This window comes from Lissotriton helveticus, chromosome 8 (assembly GCF_964261635.1).
Source record: "Lissotriton helveticus chromosome 8, aLisHel1.1, whole genome shotgun sequence".
Taxonomy (NCBI): Eukaryota; Metazoa; Chordata; class Amphibia; order Caudata; family Salamandridae; genus Lissotriton; species Lissotriton helveticus.
In genome coordinates this window covers 603,522,620-603,539,252 of record NC_136069.1, presented here as the reverse complement: position 1 = coordinate 603,539,252, position 16,633 = coordinate 603,522,620, and the positions used below count along the sequence as shown (strand labels likewise).

General features: G+C 42.3%; 1 protein-coding gene across 1 annotated transcript in view; it reads left to right on the top strand.

Moving 5' to 3' along the window:
* KLF12 (KLF transcription factor 12) overlaps positions 1-16,633 on the top strand; it is a 1,139,352-nt gene that overhangs the window by 1,016,008 nt on the left and 106,711 nt on the right. The window lies entirely within an intron of this gene.

The following is a 16,633-nucleotide window of genomic DNA, read 5'->3' as shown; positions in this document are numbered from 1 at the left end:
ATGGTCATATGGACTTTGCTACTTGACGTAAGGCATTGAAAGGAAAAATAGATCAACAATACATTTCTAATTAGTGAAGCCAATGTGACTCCACAATAGAGATCAAGAATCGCACAATGTGGGTAAAGGGTTTTATTTTGGATTACCAATCAATCCAGTATATGTGCAAATTACAAGTAAGTTCAATAAATTCAGAAATACAATAGGTAAACTGACTTTTTTCAATAGGTTGAGGCACAATAGAGTGAGGTGCTGAACAGTGAGAACCACAACAATAAGGAAACAGATTAACCGCATGCGTGCGGCGCCGATTTCCGCGCTGTGCGGCATTTTAAAAAAAAGCAGCGTTACATGACGAGCTGAGCTCGTCATGAGCATGCGAGCGGCGCAACTCATGACGAGCTCAGCTCGTCATGAGCACGGAAGGGGTTAAGGCAAACAGGTGTTCTGCAAAGAAACTCTTCTAAACACAGGTCAATAGAAGGATTATCTATTAATGGTCTTTAATTTGGAAGCATAGAAGGTATCAGCACTATCCGACTTCAGTAGAAGTCTTGGGAAAAGGAAATAAGTGTTTAGCATAAAGCTTCACACTTGGAAAAATAAAGCAAACAGAGTGGCCTGTACCTCTCAAAGGCTACAGGGAATCTCTGACATCCAATTGTGAGAACACCAATTTAAAATTAACAGGAGAATCCGAAACATCTTTTTCTCCTTTCACACAGCCAGGAACCAATCAAATAATTACTCAAGTGCATCTGAAACACCCCTTCAGTTTCCCATCACATTATTATTATTATTATAGGGGCTTGTAAAGCGCCTGGTGACGCCTCCCGGCATGTCCCCGCGCTGTGGAGAGAGAGCTTTGCAGTGTGGAGCAGAATAGAGATTAGAGAGTAAAAAGATAGGTTTTTAGCATTTTCCTGAAGGATATTTCATCACTCTCTTGTCTGATGTGCATAGGGAGAATGTTCCATTTTTTTGCTGTCAGAGTACGAAAGGATCTGCCTCCCATTCTAGCTTTTTTAGGGCGCGTTGTTTTAAGTAGACCTGTACCCAAAGACCGTAAAGATCGGGTAGGTACGTAGGGTGAAGCTAGATCAGACATATAAGGGGGGGCCTTGAGATGGATGATCCTGTGGCACCAGAGGAGCGCTTTGAAAAGTATCCTCTTGCTAATGGGTAGCCAGTGAAGGGCAGCGAGGGAGGGTTTAGAGGGAGCTCTACGAGGGAGTCTTAGCACAAGTCGTGCAGCTGAATTTTGCAGGACTTGTAGCTTCCTCATGTTTTTAGCCGAAGTGCCCAGCAGCAGCACATTCCCGTAATCTATACGGGAAGTGACAAGTGCCTGAGTCATAGTGCGCCTGGCACTTAACGGTAAGAGATCCAGAGTGCGATTCAAGGTTTTCATGACTCCAAAACACTTCCCTACCGTTCTTTTGACATGGCTGTCATAGGATAGTTTATTGTCTATCCAGACACCCAGATTCTTTGCTTCCTGGCTAGGAGTAGGTACAGGTCCCAGACAGGAGGGCCACCAATTATTGGTCCAGTTTGTATTATTGCCGCCTATTATGAGCACCTCGGTTTTTGTTCCATTTAATTTGAGGCAATGCTCATTCATCCATGCAGCAAGCTTGCACATGCATGATTTAAAATTATCAGCCGCGGAGGAGGGAGCTTGGGAGAGGGAGATCATAAGTTGAGTATCGTCGGCGTAGGAGACAAGCTCTACGCCGAACGATTGGACTACCTCTGCCAATGGAGCCATATATAAGTTGAACAGGGTGGGACTCAGGGCAGAGCCCTGAGGCACCCCCTGATCTAATGACATGCTGTCCGAAAGGAAACTTCCCCTTTGGACCTGAAAGCTTCTGTTCGTGAGGAAAGCTTTCAGCCATCCCAATGCCTCTTTGGTGACCCCCGCTCCGTTTAGACACTGTAGCAGAGTGGAATGTGCTACAGTGTCAAACGCGGCACTCAGGTCCAGCATGATCAGAGCCATGGTCTTGCCCTCATCTGCTCCTTCCCGCAGAGTTTCAGTAGCTCTCAAGAGTGCTGTCTCTGTCGAGAAGCCAGATCTGAAGCCCGATTGAGAGGTATGGAAGGCGTTTCGGGCTTCAAGATGGACCGTTAGTTGGGCATTGGCTACTTTCTCTGCTAATTTAGCAAGATAGGGCAGCAGGGAGATTGGTCGTAGGTTCTCCATTATGTCCTGACTAACGTTGAGTTTCTTTTTGATGGGGAACACTATTGCTTTTTTCCAATCTGCGGGTAGACAGGCCGTAGAAAAGGACATTTGAAGCAAATGTCTAAAGTGGGGCTCTAGGACCGAGAGACTCCCAATCAGAATTCTAGGTGGCGCAGGATCTCGCGGAGATCCAGATTTAATAGTTTTACACATTTTTATCAGTGTTGCAGTGGGAGGTACAGAAAACGCACATAGGCAAAGTTGCGTGCGAGTGTGGTCTATGTTCTCTACAAAGTCAATGCCAGGTTTTATATTGTTGGAAAAATTCACATAGATGTTTGTGATTTTATCCGAGAAATACTTGGCAATTTTATTGCAGGTTTCCACTGAGTCATTGTGGGAGGTAGGGTTATCATCAACTATCGAGATTTCTTTGTAAATCTGGAAGAGCTCCTTCGAGGAGTTTTCAGCTTCCAGAATTCGGTTATTGTAGTACGATGCTTTGACTAGACGGACCTTTTTATAATATTGTTTTGTGCTATTTTATATTGGGCCTTGATTTCAGGGCAGAAATTAGTACGCCAGTCTCTTTCGAGCTTCTTACAATCTGTTTTCGCAGACTGGAGCTCCTGACTAAACCACGGGGCTGTTTTTTTTGTTCTCGTGGCAGTTGTTATAGTGCGAATAGGAGCAGTGGTGTCCAGTGCTTTCGTGATACAGTCTTGTAGGTAGGCATATGATGTCTCACAATCGGATCCTTTAGGAGGACCAGCATCCAAAATGATTTTTTCAAAGGAATCATTAGTGAAGTTTTTCCATCTTCTACGTTTGAAACGCTGTGAGCTCTGTATATGCTGCTCAGTCTTTTCTAGTTGGAGTACTATCGGGATTATGAAGTGATCAGACCAGGGTATTGGCTGAGGGGAGAAAGTCTGAACTCCCTTCCAGTTACAAAATACAGGATCCAGTAAATGACCTAGACGATGTGTTGGGTCCCTGTTTTTTAGCTGTAGATTCAGAGAAGATAATTCTAATTTGATATCATCCGCCTCTTTATCAAGGGGGTCGTCGAAGTGGACATTTAGGTCGCCTAGCATTATAATGCGCGTTTTTCTAAGTGCAAGATGGGTTAAGGCTTCCATAAGAGTAGGAGTAAAATCATAGAGCCTTCCCGGAGGGCGGTACACCAGAATACCTGAAAAGGAGTGATTCGGACCAGTTATGATGGTAAAAGTTGCCGCTTCACTATGGTCGACCAGGATGGGAGAAAGGGTACATTCTAGTGGGGATTTAGTAATAATGGCGATGCCCCCACCTCTGCCTTCTTTCCTGTCCAATCTGGCAAGGGTGTACCCAGGTGGCAGGGCTTGAATAATATCGGGATCTGAGCAATCATCCAGCCATGTTTCTGTAAGAAACAAAATGTGAATTTTGTCATCTTCAAGTAAGTGGAATATTTCTAGGCAGTGTTTTCGTAGAGATCTACAGTTGAGCAGAGCAGCGTTTAAAGTGTTTAAAACGTTAGTGATGACGGCATTATTAGCAGGGGAAAATGTGCACGAGCTGCAGTTTCCTAGAGATAAAGCATGCATCGAATGATTTTGGCATTTGGGAATATTAAGCCGGATGTCCAGCAGATCTTGTCGGTTATACCTACAGATGGTAGGAGTAGGAGAGCCAGGGATTAAGGCCCCGCGCCCCGTCCGGCCGCGGACGGGCGCAGACGGGCGAGACTTTGGCGCGACTTCGGCGCGATAACGGCGCGCCCGCTGCACGCGTCCGCTGCGCGGTCGCTGACCTACACACACATCCATCTAGGACTGTAATTCTTAACCTTGAACATCTCTCAGGCCAGGTACATGATGAACAGAAGGCCTCTTTTGCCCATTAATGCTCCACGTTCGCTGCCACGTTCTTCCCTCCAAGCCCCTCTACAAGCAGTTTAATACAAACAATAAGCCTTTCTCTAACTAGCGAGAATCATGATAATTCACCTGCAAAAGAAAATAATATGCTGTCAAAGCAAAATGCATTTCAACTGAGGCCTGCAGTCAGACTAGGTTTAGCTAAACATTTAATTTGTACTTCGAATACATGGTTATATATGCACACATGAAAAACATGAAGAATAAATGCAAAACGTGACTGAACAATACATTTTTACATAAGCAAACATAACGTGAATTGTAAGTGTAAAAACGTGAATAAAGAATGCATGATTGTATGTTTGAACAGAACATTAGTGCATAGGTGTATACATCTCTAGTCTCTACTGTGATTGCATTTCATCAATGCATTTAAATGCTTCACATATGTTAATAAAGTCAAGGCACACAGTGGATATAATCTCAAAAATGAGTATAATATTGCATTTCTGTGAGGTTTATGGGTGGAGTCCAAATTGCACTGCTCAATATCATCAGTCATAGTTTAAAGACATTTTTTAAATGTGCATATCAGTTGATATGTTTTTGAATAGTTCTATATACCAGCGAAATAAGCCCAAATTCCACATTATTAAAATTAATTAATACCTTTTAAAATTCCAGCTTTGTATTACATGTCCTTAGCTAACTCCCACAATACAGTTACCACTTTGTGTCATGCTTAAAGCCTACTGGGGAATAGGGTTTTCTTCCTCCACAAATTAATTATCACCATGTATAAGCCAGGAATTTCAGGTCAGCCTTATTTCTCCTAAATAGAGACTAAAACATGCCCTTAAAGGAATCTAGTCCCAATAAGACTGAACCAACCCCAGTCCTGGACTCTGAACTCAATATAAATAACCTCAATTCAGGAAACTCCTGAAAACAAAACTTTCCCGTGCATCATTCAATTAGATTATTCCAATCCACAGGAATAGATTGAATGCTTGAGTTAGGGCCTTCCTATACATCTAGTAGAACTCTAAACCCTTTTCATAGAAGTCTGCTGATTCCCTGTCTTTTGCTAATATGCCAGTTCTCTCAGGTGACAAAAATGTAAAAAATAAACTTCTCACTTGCCTATCCTGCCCTTCTCAGCATTCTGTTCAGAGAGTAGCAGCAAAGCGGCCAACTGCTATAAATTTAATCTTTAGTGGTGTGGTAAAATGCAGAAAGGTATTAGCACACGCACTGAGGGATTAAAAGTTTAATAAGTGAAAAGGGAATAACATACAGTCACAGTGTCCAGGTGAAACACTCCTGACCCACAGTGTTCCCAATGGACTTCCAATGCCTATGGGCACAGTCACTCACATTACAGCCCTTTTGAGATTAAAGGGCCACTTATAATGATGGCATATATGCTCTTTGTTTACTTGGAATCAAAAAGCTGGACTCTAGTAGTAATTAATGTCAGGGACCGTAATGTTCTTGTTTTCTGCACTATGGCAGTGCAGAGAGGATCTGTGTGTTTTCATTTTGGGTTCCTGAGTGCGTCCAATAATTTTGCATTTATTGATGGCAGCAGAGCCTTAAAACACAGAGAGGAAATTACTGGTTTGTGCTTCCGCGATTTGCTGTCAGCAAAACATACACTAACTCGCACATATTTCAAGTGAAGGTACACAGTAAGGGCACTTGAGCAGTACAAAAAAGGGCTCATGATACGACCCAGGAGCATCCGTCAACAAATCGTTATCTAGTGTTTTGGTGATGGGAAGGGACAAACTTTACCTTAAGGAGTGTGCAGCAGATTTTGAACTAGCTGTTTGCTTTTTAAAGCTTAAAACATGTTCTGCCTTTTGAACTAATGTTTTTAAAGTATATTATTTATTCTAACTTTTGTAATATATGTAAATATGGAGCGTTGTAATGTTGACTTTTTAAAACATTGCACATGTCATTTTAAATCCTGCATCTTACCTTCCCTTTTCTTTTTAATTAATCTATAAGTTAGATTTCTTTCCTGCCTCTTGTAATTAAAAAAATATATAAGTAGAAAAGAAGTACCTAATGGGACTTTGGGTCAGCCTCCATCTATTTGTCTGTTTAGCTGTCATTCACATTTTACATCTGCCCACCACAGCTTACAGCGTGGTTTAACGACACAGCCCACTTCAGCTACTGACCCATTTGCAATCTGAGTGAAATTATTTTTCCTGCTCAAATGAGGTGCACCAATATTTTACTGTGCCAACTTTTTTTTCTTCTTTCCATTCTTTATCCCCTTATGTTTTAGTAATTTGTGTGTGTTCAAATTATTTCTTCAAGTTACAGTAACTGAATGTCAATGGCCCTTTTTTGCACCAATAAGTATCATATATTCCCTTTGTTAGAAATGGGGTTTCTAGTTGGCAGAGGTATGCACCCTGTCCAAGCACGAACCGCCACTCTAGTCAGGGTAAGCTAGATCCACAGTAAAATATAACATAGGCTCACCCTCTGGTAGCTTCACTCAGAGCAGTCAGGCTTATCTAAAAAAGCAATGTGTAAAGTATTTGTGCAACACACACACACAGTGACACAATGAAAACACCACAACAATGCTCCACAGGGTTACAAAAACAGATATATTTGTATGAGTAAATCAGGACCAAATGGCAAAAAATACAATGAGTAGAACCAGAGTCATGAATTTTTAAGAATTAAATGACAATATGGTGCTTAGAGTCATAAAGCTATCCACAAGAGAGGGCAACCCAATATTCCCCCGGAACTGGGTATGTTCAATAACAACAGCAAAGTGATTCAGAGAGCCTTGGATTGACGCGGTGTTTCATTCTCAGTTGAAATTCGAGGACTGCATTTTAAATATGCCCAGAACCCACGATTGAAAGTGTGGACCTGTCTTCAGTAAAATATCAGATTCAGGAGGACTGATTCTTTGTGGCTTATCACGTATTCATGGTGCAACATTGGTCCTGAGGATGGTCTCGCTTAGTCATGAAATTTGAGACCGAAACGTCGACGCACCAACACTGTTTTGCGGATATCATCTGACTATGTATTGTAAATAAATGTATATAGTTCGTAACTGATGTACTTATGGCAAAAACTGTAGATATTGTCCATACAATACGCAAAAGTGTCCATCATCACTGCCCAAGAAAAAATTGAACTAGCAGTTTTCTTTTCTGGTTGCCATTCATGAATTTGTCATATTGATTTTGCCTATGCTGATTGAATAATTTATTTTCTGATGATATAAACTCAATGACTATATAAATATAATCTCCGGTTGTTTATTGAAAGATGTTCATTTTTATGACAGTCTTATAAAATGTTAAATGATATGAAATAATTCCTTCAGGAACTTTTTTGCTGTTGCTAGAGTCATAAAGCAGCAATAGGTTGTGCTAGACCGGGGTAAATCCAGAGTTCAGGCTGACTGCGAAGGAGGGCAGGCTGGCTACAGGACTCATGCAGGACCAGCCGTAAAAGTAACTTGCATGAAGGATGCGTTGACATCGAGGACCTGACGCGAGGAGCAGAGGAGGAGGTGGATCGTCATCCATTCCATGGATGCAGGAGATGCATAATTCTGATCCGCGTAGGCAGAGAAACCTCGTCGACGAACTCCTTTGTGATGGAGGCGTTGCGTAATCAAACCGTGCAGCCCGCCGTCATCAAGCCACACATTCTGTTGAAGGGCAGTTCCAATCAGGGCAAATTAATTGACGGGTAGATTCTGCTGGGTCAGCACAGAAACATGCACTTCCAAGGGTCCAGGACTGGGTTGTCACCACTTGGCAAGGTAGAACTCTAATCCAATTCAAGTTTCTATATTTCCTGCATAGTAAGGTGGGACTCACAGACGGCACAGTCCAGGTGATGTTGCAGAGTTGGTAGGAAGTCTTTGATGGCCCTGAGTCTTAAAAACATGGTGCAAGCTAGCAAGCCCTTGGAGTCACTCAGGGTTCAAGTGAGATGGGTCCAGTCCTTATCCTCAACAGGCAGCACATCAGAGCAGAAGATCTGTTCTTCCAGAGCAGCAGTCCAGCAGAGTAGCAATCCTTCTTTCTGGCAGAGATCTTCACAGGTCTAGTAGTGTACTGTCTTGGTAGGGTCCGAGACCCATTACTTATATCCAGTCGTCCCTGTAAAGTGAGGCTGACTTCAAAGAAGGTTTTTTGAAGTGCATACAGGTCCTTTCGTTCCAGCCCTGGCTCCAGACTATCAGTAGGGGGTAAACAGCCTTTTGTGTGGGAAACAGGACGCTGCCTATTCAGGTGTAAGTGTCAGCTCCTCCTGCCTTCCTGCTCAGGAAGAGCCACCAGAATGCAGATGAGTATGTAGACACACCTAACCTTCCTGTGTTTGTGGCTATCTAGAGGGAATGCACAAAGTGTTGCTGTCACCCGCATCAGACATGCATTGGAGACAGGCTGCAGGCACACAGAGCAATAAGAGCAAAGACATTTCCACTTTGTAAAAGTGGCATTTTTGAAAATAGTATTGTTAAATCTAACTGAACCAGTAAAGAGGATTTATCAATACCATTTCAAAGATATAAAACATGAAGCAGCTAATCCTTTCTAATCAGGAATTACAGCTTAAAAGTCTATTACGGAATTTCCAATGTTCACTTATGAGAGGAGTAGCCTAACAGTAGTGAAAACCCCAATTTGGGTGTTTGTCACTACCAGTACCTACAAAACCTAACAGCAAATGTCCTACCTTTTAATTACACAGCACCCTGTCCTATGGGCTACCTAGGGCCTACCTTAGGGGTGCTGTATGTGTAGTAAAAAGGGAGTTTAGGGCTTGGCAAGTAGTTTGAAATGCCAAAGCGAAGTGGCAGTAAACTGCACTAATTTGAAAAGGCTACTTGGGTGGGTGGCACAATGAGTGCTACAGGCCCACTAGTAGCATTTAGGTTGCAGGCCCTGGGTATATGGTATACCACTTTACAAGAGACTTATAAGTAAATTAAATATGCCAATTGTGTATACACAAATATTACCATGTTTAGGGGAGTAGCACATGCACCTTAGCACTGGTCAGCAGTGGTAAAGTGCTCAGAGACCTAAGGCAAACAAGAAGAATCAGCAAAAGAGGAGGTAACCAGGCAAAAGCTTTGGGGGAAGACTGCCCTAAGGATGACAGGTCAAACACCCGGGATTTACACTAAACTAAACAAGCATTTGCAATGCAATAGGTCTCGCATTCACACAAGTTTGAGCTATAGGCATTGTAAATGACAATGCCTTTTATTTATGTTTAAGGCTTTAAAACATAAATCAAAGGCTTTGTCATTTGCAATATCAATAGCTTAAACTCTCGTAAATACGAGACCTATTGCATTGCAATAAAGGGCCTTCTTGGCCACTTGTTAGATTGTACATATCAGAGGAAGAGACCGGCCTGCAACGTCTTCAAAGTAGTGATAAATAGTGCAGTGAAGAAGATGTGTAAGTGTTGTAAATTACACACACACAAAGTGTGAAGTGAGAGTTGCGTATGAACCTAGCTATAAAAACACTAACAAAGCACTCCAACACCTTTCACTTTGTGATTACACTGTTGCGGCACAGGAGGAAGAGCAGGAAGGGGGGGCTATTTCCTGCCCTCTCCATGATTTGAGTGTGCAGTGTGGCATTGCGTAATGCCATTGCTATCTTTGGCCTAATAACAAAACACTCCAACTGTAGTAGGGCCCAGGCTTCACCTCCTGGTACATGCGGCCTGGGCTTTATGGCAGGCAGGCATTTAGGGTGGGAAGGATGGTCTCGGATGCAGCTCCAGCCCCATACAGTGCCCCTGCTGTTACTAGTGAGTGAGAGGCGCTGAGGTGTTGGTATTGGTATTAGTGGTGGTGGTATTGGTGGTGGAGGTGGTGGCGCTGGTATTGGTGGTGATGGCATTGGTGGTGGTGGTATTGGTGGTGGTATTGCTATTGATGGTATTGGTGGTGGTGGTACAGGTGGTGTTGGTATTGGTGGTGGCGGTTGTATTGGTGGTGGTGGTGTTGGTGGTAGGGGTGGTGGTATTGGTGGTGGTATTGGTGGTGGTAGTGGTGGTGTTGGTGGTGGGGGTATTGGTTGTATTGGTGGTGGTGATATTGGTGGTGGTGATATCAGTGGGGGTGATCTTGGTGGTGGTGATATTGGTGGTGGTGGTATTGGTGGTGGTATTAGTGGTGGTATTGATGGTGGTGGTATTGGTTGTGGTGGTATTGGTTGTGGCGGTATTGGTGGTGGTGGTATTGGTTGTGGCGGTATTGGTGGTGGTGGTATTGGTATTGGTGGTGGTATTGGTTGTGGTGGTAGTGGTGGTGGTGGTAGTGGTGGTATTGGTGGACGTAGTTTTGGTGATGGTGGTATTGGTGGTGGTGGTATTGGTGGTAGTGGTATTGGTGGTGTTGTTGTTAATAAAACAGGCTTTTGAAAACAACATGTCAGGTGGCTTTAGGGCAGACGACATGTAACACAGATGTGCAGTTGTCCGCTTCAGCCCATTAGCAGACGATTATGTGCTACTTGGAATTCACATGGCTTAATTCGCTAATCATTTCTAAACCCATTTTACTTGGGGGGGGGGGTTGAAACAGACACGAGATAATGCGGGATTAAATGCAGGGTTAAAGTGATTGAAAGCAGGCGCCCGTGTTATGGGGGCGGCCGTGCTGCTTACAAAAACACAAGCAGTTTCAGCTGAAGCAGCGCATGTCGGGCCTGCAGTAAGAGAAACTCAATTAAGTAAATAGTGCTTACAGATTAAATAACAGTTCCCATGTAACAACCAAAGTGAAAAGGCCAGTTGCCATGGGAGAGTACACATGAAGACATGGCCGTGCTAAGGAGGGACTAACAAACCTATTAACCTATCCGAAGGCAGCATTTACGAAAGACAATGACACATGCCAATTAAGACTATGGGAGGAGAGTGGGCCCAGCTTCTCTCCCATACTCTCCTACAGCAGTCGTGCAGAGTGAGCAGTGCATGCGTGCTGCCTCTAGGCTTGACCTAAAAAGTTATGTGGATCTTTCTGAGCCAGGTCCCAACGTTCAGTGATGTAGGCAGGATTGGGTCATATCTTGGAAGATCCAATCATGTATCTCTACTAGGTGTACAGCTGTATTACATCAAGTGTCAGCCATACCTGGGCTGCCATCATATGCCGATTTGCAGCATTTTACCAGACAGGCCCCGATGTCTTGTTCTGCCAACGAAAGAATTGGATTAAACTGGAGATTTGGCTAAAGAATACTTTGGGTATCTTGAAAGGAATGCTTTGCTGGCAATATAACATCAACATTAAAGACACAGTCTTTCACAGTACTATTCTACCCATTAGAGAGGTTGGTGGTGAATCCAGCATTGTATGTATTCTTTAATTTATCCAGTTCCTCTCCCATGTTAGTTTCTTCTGTGCTGAGCCATAAATACCGAGGTATTTGAGCCTATCTGTCTACGTTAGTGTAGTTTATAGTTTTTTTTTTATATGTATAACCTTAAATACTCTGATAATGTAATTTCAACAACTGCTTGCGCAACATTTGTTTTCTAACTAGCAGGTTTTTCATACCAGTAGATAACATTTAGCTGGGGAGGCCTAAATGCAGTGTTGTAGTCAGTGGGCTGAGTAAACCACTTCACTCATCAGTGGGCCCCATTTTGACCCTTCCTGTTGGCATTAAGCCTTTGTGCTCTATGACCAGTAAAGGGTAACAGTGAGAGTACCTAAGGCAGTTGAAAAACGTGATGCTTTTGAGAGTGGGCAGTGTAGTGCAGACACCTGCAGGAGGGTAAAGTTCAGATGTGGTGGGAGGACTTTTTCTATTTAGCCTCATTCCGCTGTTGCAGAAAGCCTCAACCAACTTGTCAGTTAGAGAAACGTGCCCGAGTATGGAAACCTGTACTGTTTTTTCAGAAATAAGAGGTAATGTGCATTGAGCAATGTGACAGTTACAAAATACACCATATTCTTTATTATTTGAAAATGTTATGGCGGGTGCGCCTTTTATAAATTCAGACTTTGCCTTTGTGCGTGCCTACGTGTTTATTAACTACTCAACAGAATGGAATGATCCGTGCAAGATTACGAGAGTACCGCATTTCAGCTTTTAAAATTTTATGAGCCAATGCACCAAATTACCAAGGTCGATATTTTTAAGCGGGCAAAACTCCCTTGAAGTGCATGTGTTCTTTATACACTGAATGTGGCTGTCACTGAAAAGTGATGGATGTCTCACACAGAAGTGCGGTATAGTGGTGTTATCCTGGTATTATTGTACAGTTTAGGTCCTACAGTGTAGCAAAATACAACAAACCATACACATAATGAAAAACATATGTGTGGTGCACCGTGCTCCTTACAGTGTTTTTGTCCCGTGTGTTTAGTTCCATATTTCACTGCCTGGCAGGTCATGCTGCCCTTCTGGGAGGGGGGGAGCTTCTTAGAAGGAGACGTAAAAGGAGCGGAAATCGTGATAATGCAAGTTGGAAGGGTGGAGGATCGCTCTAAGCGCAGCTGGAGGAACGGTGCATGGGGAGCGAGCCCATTGAGTCCCCGGCAAGCAGAGAGAGCAGTCAGTAGAAAAACAAGAGCAGTTAAGGTATGTTTCAATGCAATTTGTGGATTAAAGAGGAAGAGATTTAGGGGGGCTATTCACAGAGGTATTTTGGAGTATGTAAAGTAGCATTCCAGTAGTACTCTTTTATGTACTCCTACATGCCTTTGTAAATTTGCCTCAAAATATCTAGAAACGAAAAGAAAATTGAAATATTCACAAATTAGTCATATACAATTAGCACAAATGGAAAAGATTTGCCCATTTGTGACTCTTACCTAAAGCTGGTATCTCCACCCAGTCCGTTTTCTTGTTTAAAAGTAAAGAAACACTGTGGTTATTTTTCATTTTTATCATCAGGCAGCAGGGCCTCATAATGAGCAGTCCTCTGTCAGATGTATGACCCAGGCTGAGGTACAGAGGTGAAGAACTAAAACACTGAGGTATTTAATTCTTAAATAAAAGTCCTTGTCAACTAAATACAGGAACAAAATATCAAAATGATATTTCTGAATGCTTTTAAATGGAAGAGAATTAAAGTGAAAAGTTACCTTGATGATTAAGTTAACTTCATTTTAGTCTTCTCCCATTTCAAATAGTGCGTTTACAAACAGCTGGCCTCTTACTCCCAGTGACCAATAGACACTGTGCCATATTTATAAAATACAGTCTTTTTTGTATAGGAGAAATTTGAAGGGAAGAAAAATATTTCTATGAAACAATAAGTCTTGTTTATTCATTTTAAATTACTCCCATTTAAACAAATGGCTGTATTTATTCTGTAATAAACACGGCATTGTGCCTAGAGGCCACTGGGAGCAGGATGCCTGCCTTTTGTAAATGTGGCACTTGGAAATGGAAGAACATTGAAATGATGAGTTTTATGGAATACATATAGACATAAAGTTAACTCTTCAGTTTAATGTTCTCAAGTGTCACCTTTATACACAGCAGGCTTCCTGTTCCCAGTGGCTGGTAGACATGGTGCCATATTTATAACTGAAAAATATAGCAATAATTTTAAGTGTGAGAAATGTAAAGTTCAGAAAAAGGTTCCAAATTATCAATATGTTTGCAGAACATTTTTCCTTCCTTTAAATTTCTCCCATTTAAAGAAAATCAGTTGTACGTTTGTGTTATACATGTAAAGGTGCCATAGATGGTGAAAGGTATGTCCTGGTTCACAAGTACATATGATACAGGCTCTTAGTCACCCATACACATATATCCCATTCATATGCACACATATTCATACACCCCCAAAGACCACACTTTCACTCACACACATGGCAGCCATGTCATAGTGCCCCTAGTCAAAGCATTTTATCTCAAACCATTGTATCTGGCACTATTGAACAATGCACAATTTGCATAGCCTTCAGTAGCTCACAATGATTTTCTCTGGTCAGAAGTAGCTCTCTCCACAGAAAAGGTTGGAGACATCTGGGAGAGTTGGATGTTTCAGAGTGGATTCACAAAGGCATCTAAAAGTATGTAAAAGAGTACTTCTTAATTACTGAACCACATGCTCATAAATACTGTTGCAAAATGCCCCAATGGTTTTTGGTATTGTTGTAATAGATCAGCTAGCAATCTACTGTAAGCACCTCTCTCCTTACTCTCTTGAGTGAAAACATACTGTTTCACTTCGATTGCTTGTTTACTCCACCAGACTTTGTCCCAGTATGGTAGAGCCACTTGAGGCCAGTTGTTGAACCCAGAGGGTTGATGCTGGCGTCTCTTCCACTTTCTCAAGCTCCCTGGGTAATTACAGCAGGGACAACGGGTGCTTTGGATCATAGAAGGGGAAAAGAGAGCACAGAGTGAAAGGAGAGGGGAGGAAGGGAGCAGGCTGGTTTGATTTTTTTTTTTTTGCAAGGGCTGCTTTTGGTACCCAGTTCTGGTCTGGTAAAGATGATGCATTTATGACTTTCCACTGTACTGTGAAAATGGGGCAGTTGAAGGTTAATTATAGTTAATGGTTTCCATCACAGCTAATTATAGTTTAACAATCAATCTCCGTTAGCATTAAAACATCTTTACTTACTCTGAATAGTACTCTCACTCTCATAGAAGATCACGAAGGGACTGCAAAGCAATATTACTGATGCAAAAAATATTACACAGCCGCCAATGTGGGAAATTATAAAGTTTGAGCTATATCAACCAAGGGGTTATCCTGCTAGGCCCTGATTCATGGGACAAGTCTAATTGGCATTTGAAATGCAAATCAGCATCTTCGGCACACTTGCTAGGTTGTTCTTGTTGGAAGTATAAGTGCTTGCTTCAGTATGTTTGCTAGGCATTTTTGCAGTGTTTTGGCATATATTGACTGTAGAACTCAAACACAAAACTGCAATATCATGTTGATATAGCATGGCTCTAACACAACACCAGCAAACTGTGATATTCACTATCTTTTTAATACAGTTAATTTTCTCCTAAAAGAAGAAAATGTGCTACAAATGGAAAATCCACAATCATTTAGTGGATGAAATTGCAATCCTTCTTTGTGGAAGGCCTGCTGTTGTATCATGGAGATGCAGCAAAGTACTCCATTCCCATGGTTCATGGACCACCAGTCAAATTTATAAAAGACCACTAAGCAGTCTGTCATTTATAATCAATGTGCAGGAACCGCTGTTACAGCGGTTCCAGTCAATGCATATCGTTGTTAGTTGCAGAGCTTAGTCAGCATGACACAATCATGCCCCAGTTTTCTTTTTTTCTTTTCAAAAAGAAAATCCCAAAACGAGATTGTTTTTGGTAAATAAAGAAAAAGTAATACTCCCTTCACCATGAAAGTTATCCCACATGAATGGAGGAACATTATTTTCTTCTTACTGTCCCTCACTCCAGGCTTTGCCTGGTAGCGACGGACAGTAAAGAATAGCTACATGTCCACCCATCCTGATTGGTTGGACGAATATGTAGTAATTTTTCCGACAGCCCTTACTTCATTGAGCCGTCAGAGAGGTTTGGCTATGGGGTGATAGAGTTTTTGGTGGTATTCAGAGCATGTGAGTGATGCCAGAAAGATTACGTGATCAGTAAGGTCTTCTCAACCCTCCAACTAGTGTAAGGGGAAAGGACTGACAAAAATGTAGTAATCAGGTGGATATGTAGTCATTTTAATTCATTGTATAAGTACATTTTAGGGTTGCATAATACAGCATCACCCTCTTAACCACAGCATTTAACCACAACTTTGGTAATGTCAATTTCTATATTCGCGTGTTATATATAATACAATCCAGTATACTTCACTGTAGTGCAATTGATTGGAATGTCATGCAGGGCAATAGGTGTGCACTACGGCCAGGGTGCCTGACTCCGGACCACAGGGTTCACGGTATGATTCCCGGTGGCAGGTCAGCCCAGCACCATGTGACTCTGGGCAATACCTCGCTTAATCTTCCCGATGGCCCCCAGCGCCGAGAAACCACTTCGGAGGTAGCTGTGCGCTTGACAAATTCAAGATTATTATTATTATTATATTTATGAGCCCCTTTGCTTTGCTCTTGCACAATGCAAAGTAGTGTAAGAGTAACACAAATGAAAAATGAGATTTATAAAGCCACGTAGGACCACCTTACGGAGCCCTGTGTGGCCTCTTAGATCTCAAGTAATGTAATGTGGTGCAAATCACTGTATCCCATTACGTATCCCATTACTGTGCGCCAGGGAGGCATCTGCATGGGTGTTGCGTGGAAGAATTTCCAAATTTAAAAAAAACAGGTAAACCTGGGAATGCGCTGAAAAGATACACCTCCCCAGTAGAGGCGTAAACGGGAGAAATATCTTTATTTCTCATTGTTTTAACCTCTGTCTATGTGTTCTGCATTCTGCAGCAATCATAGAAAGAGGAAAAAGACTCTCTGGATTGTTTTTGTACACAAAAGGTGCCCGTCCTTCACAAAAAACAATCCCGCCTACAACACAGGCACCCTTGCCCTGCGTTGGCACTAGGCTGCCAAAACGGTGCCAGTGCATGGTAAAAG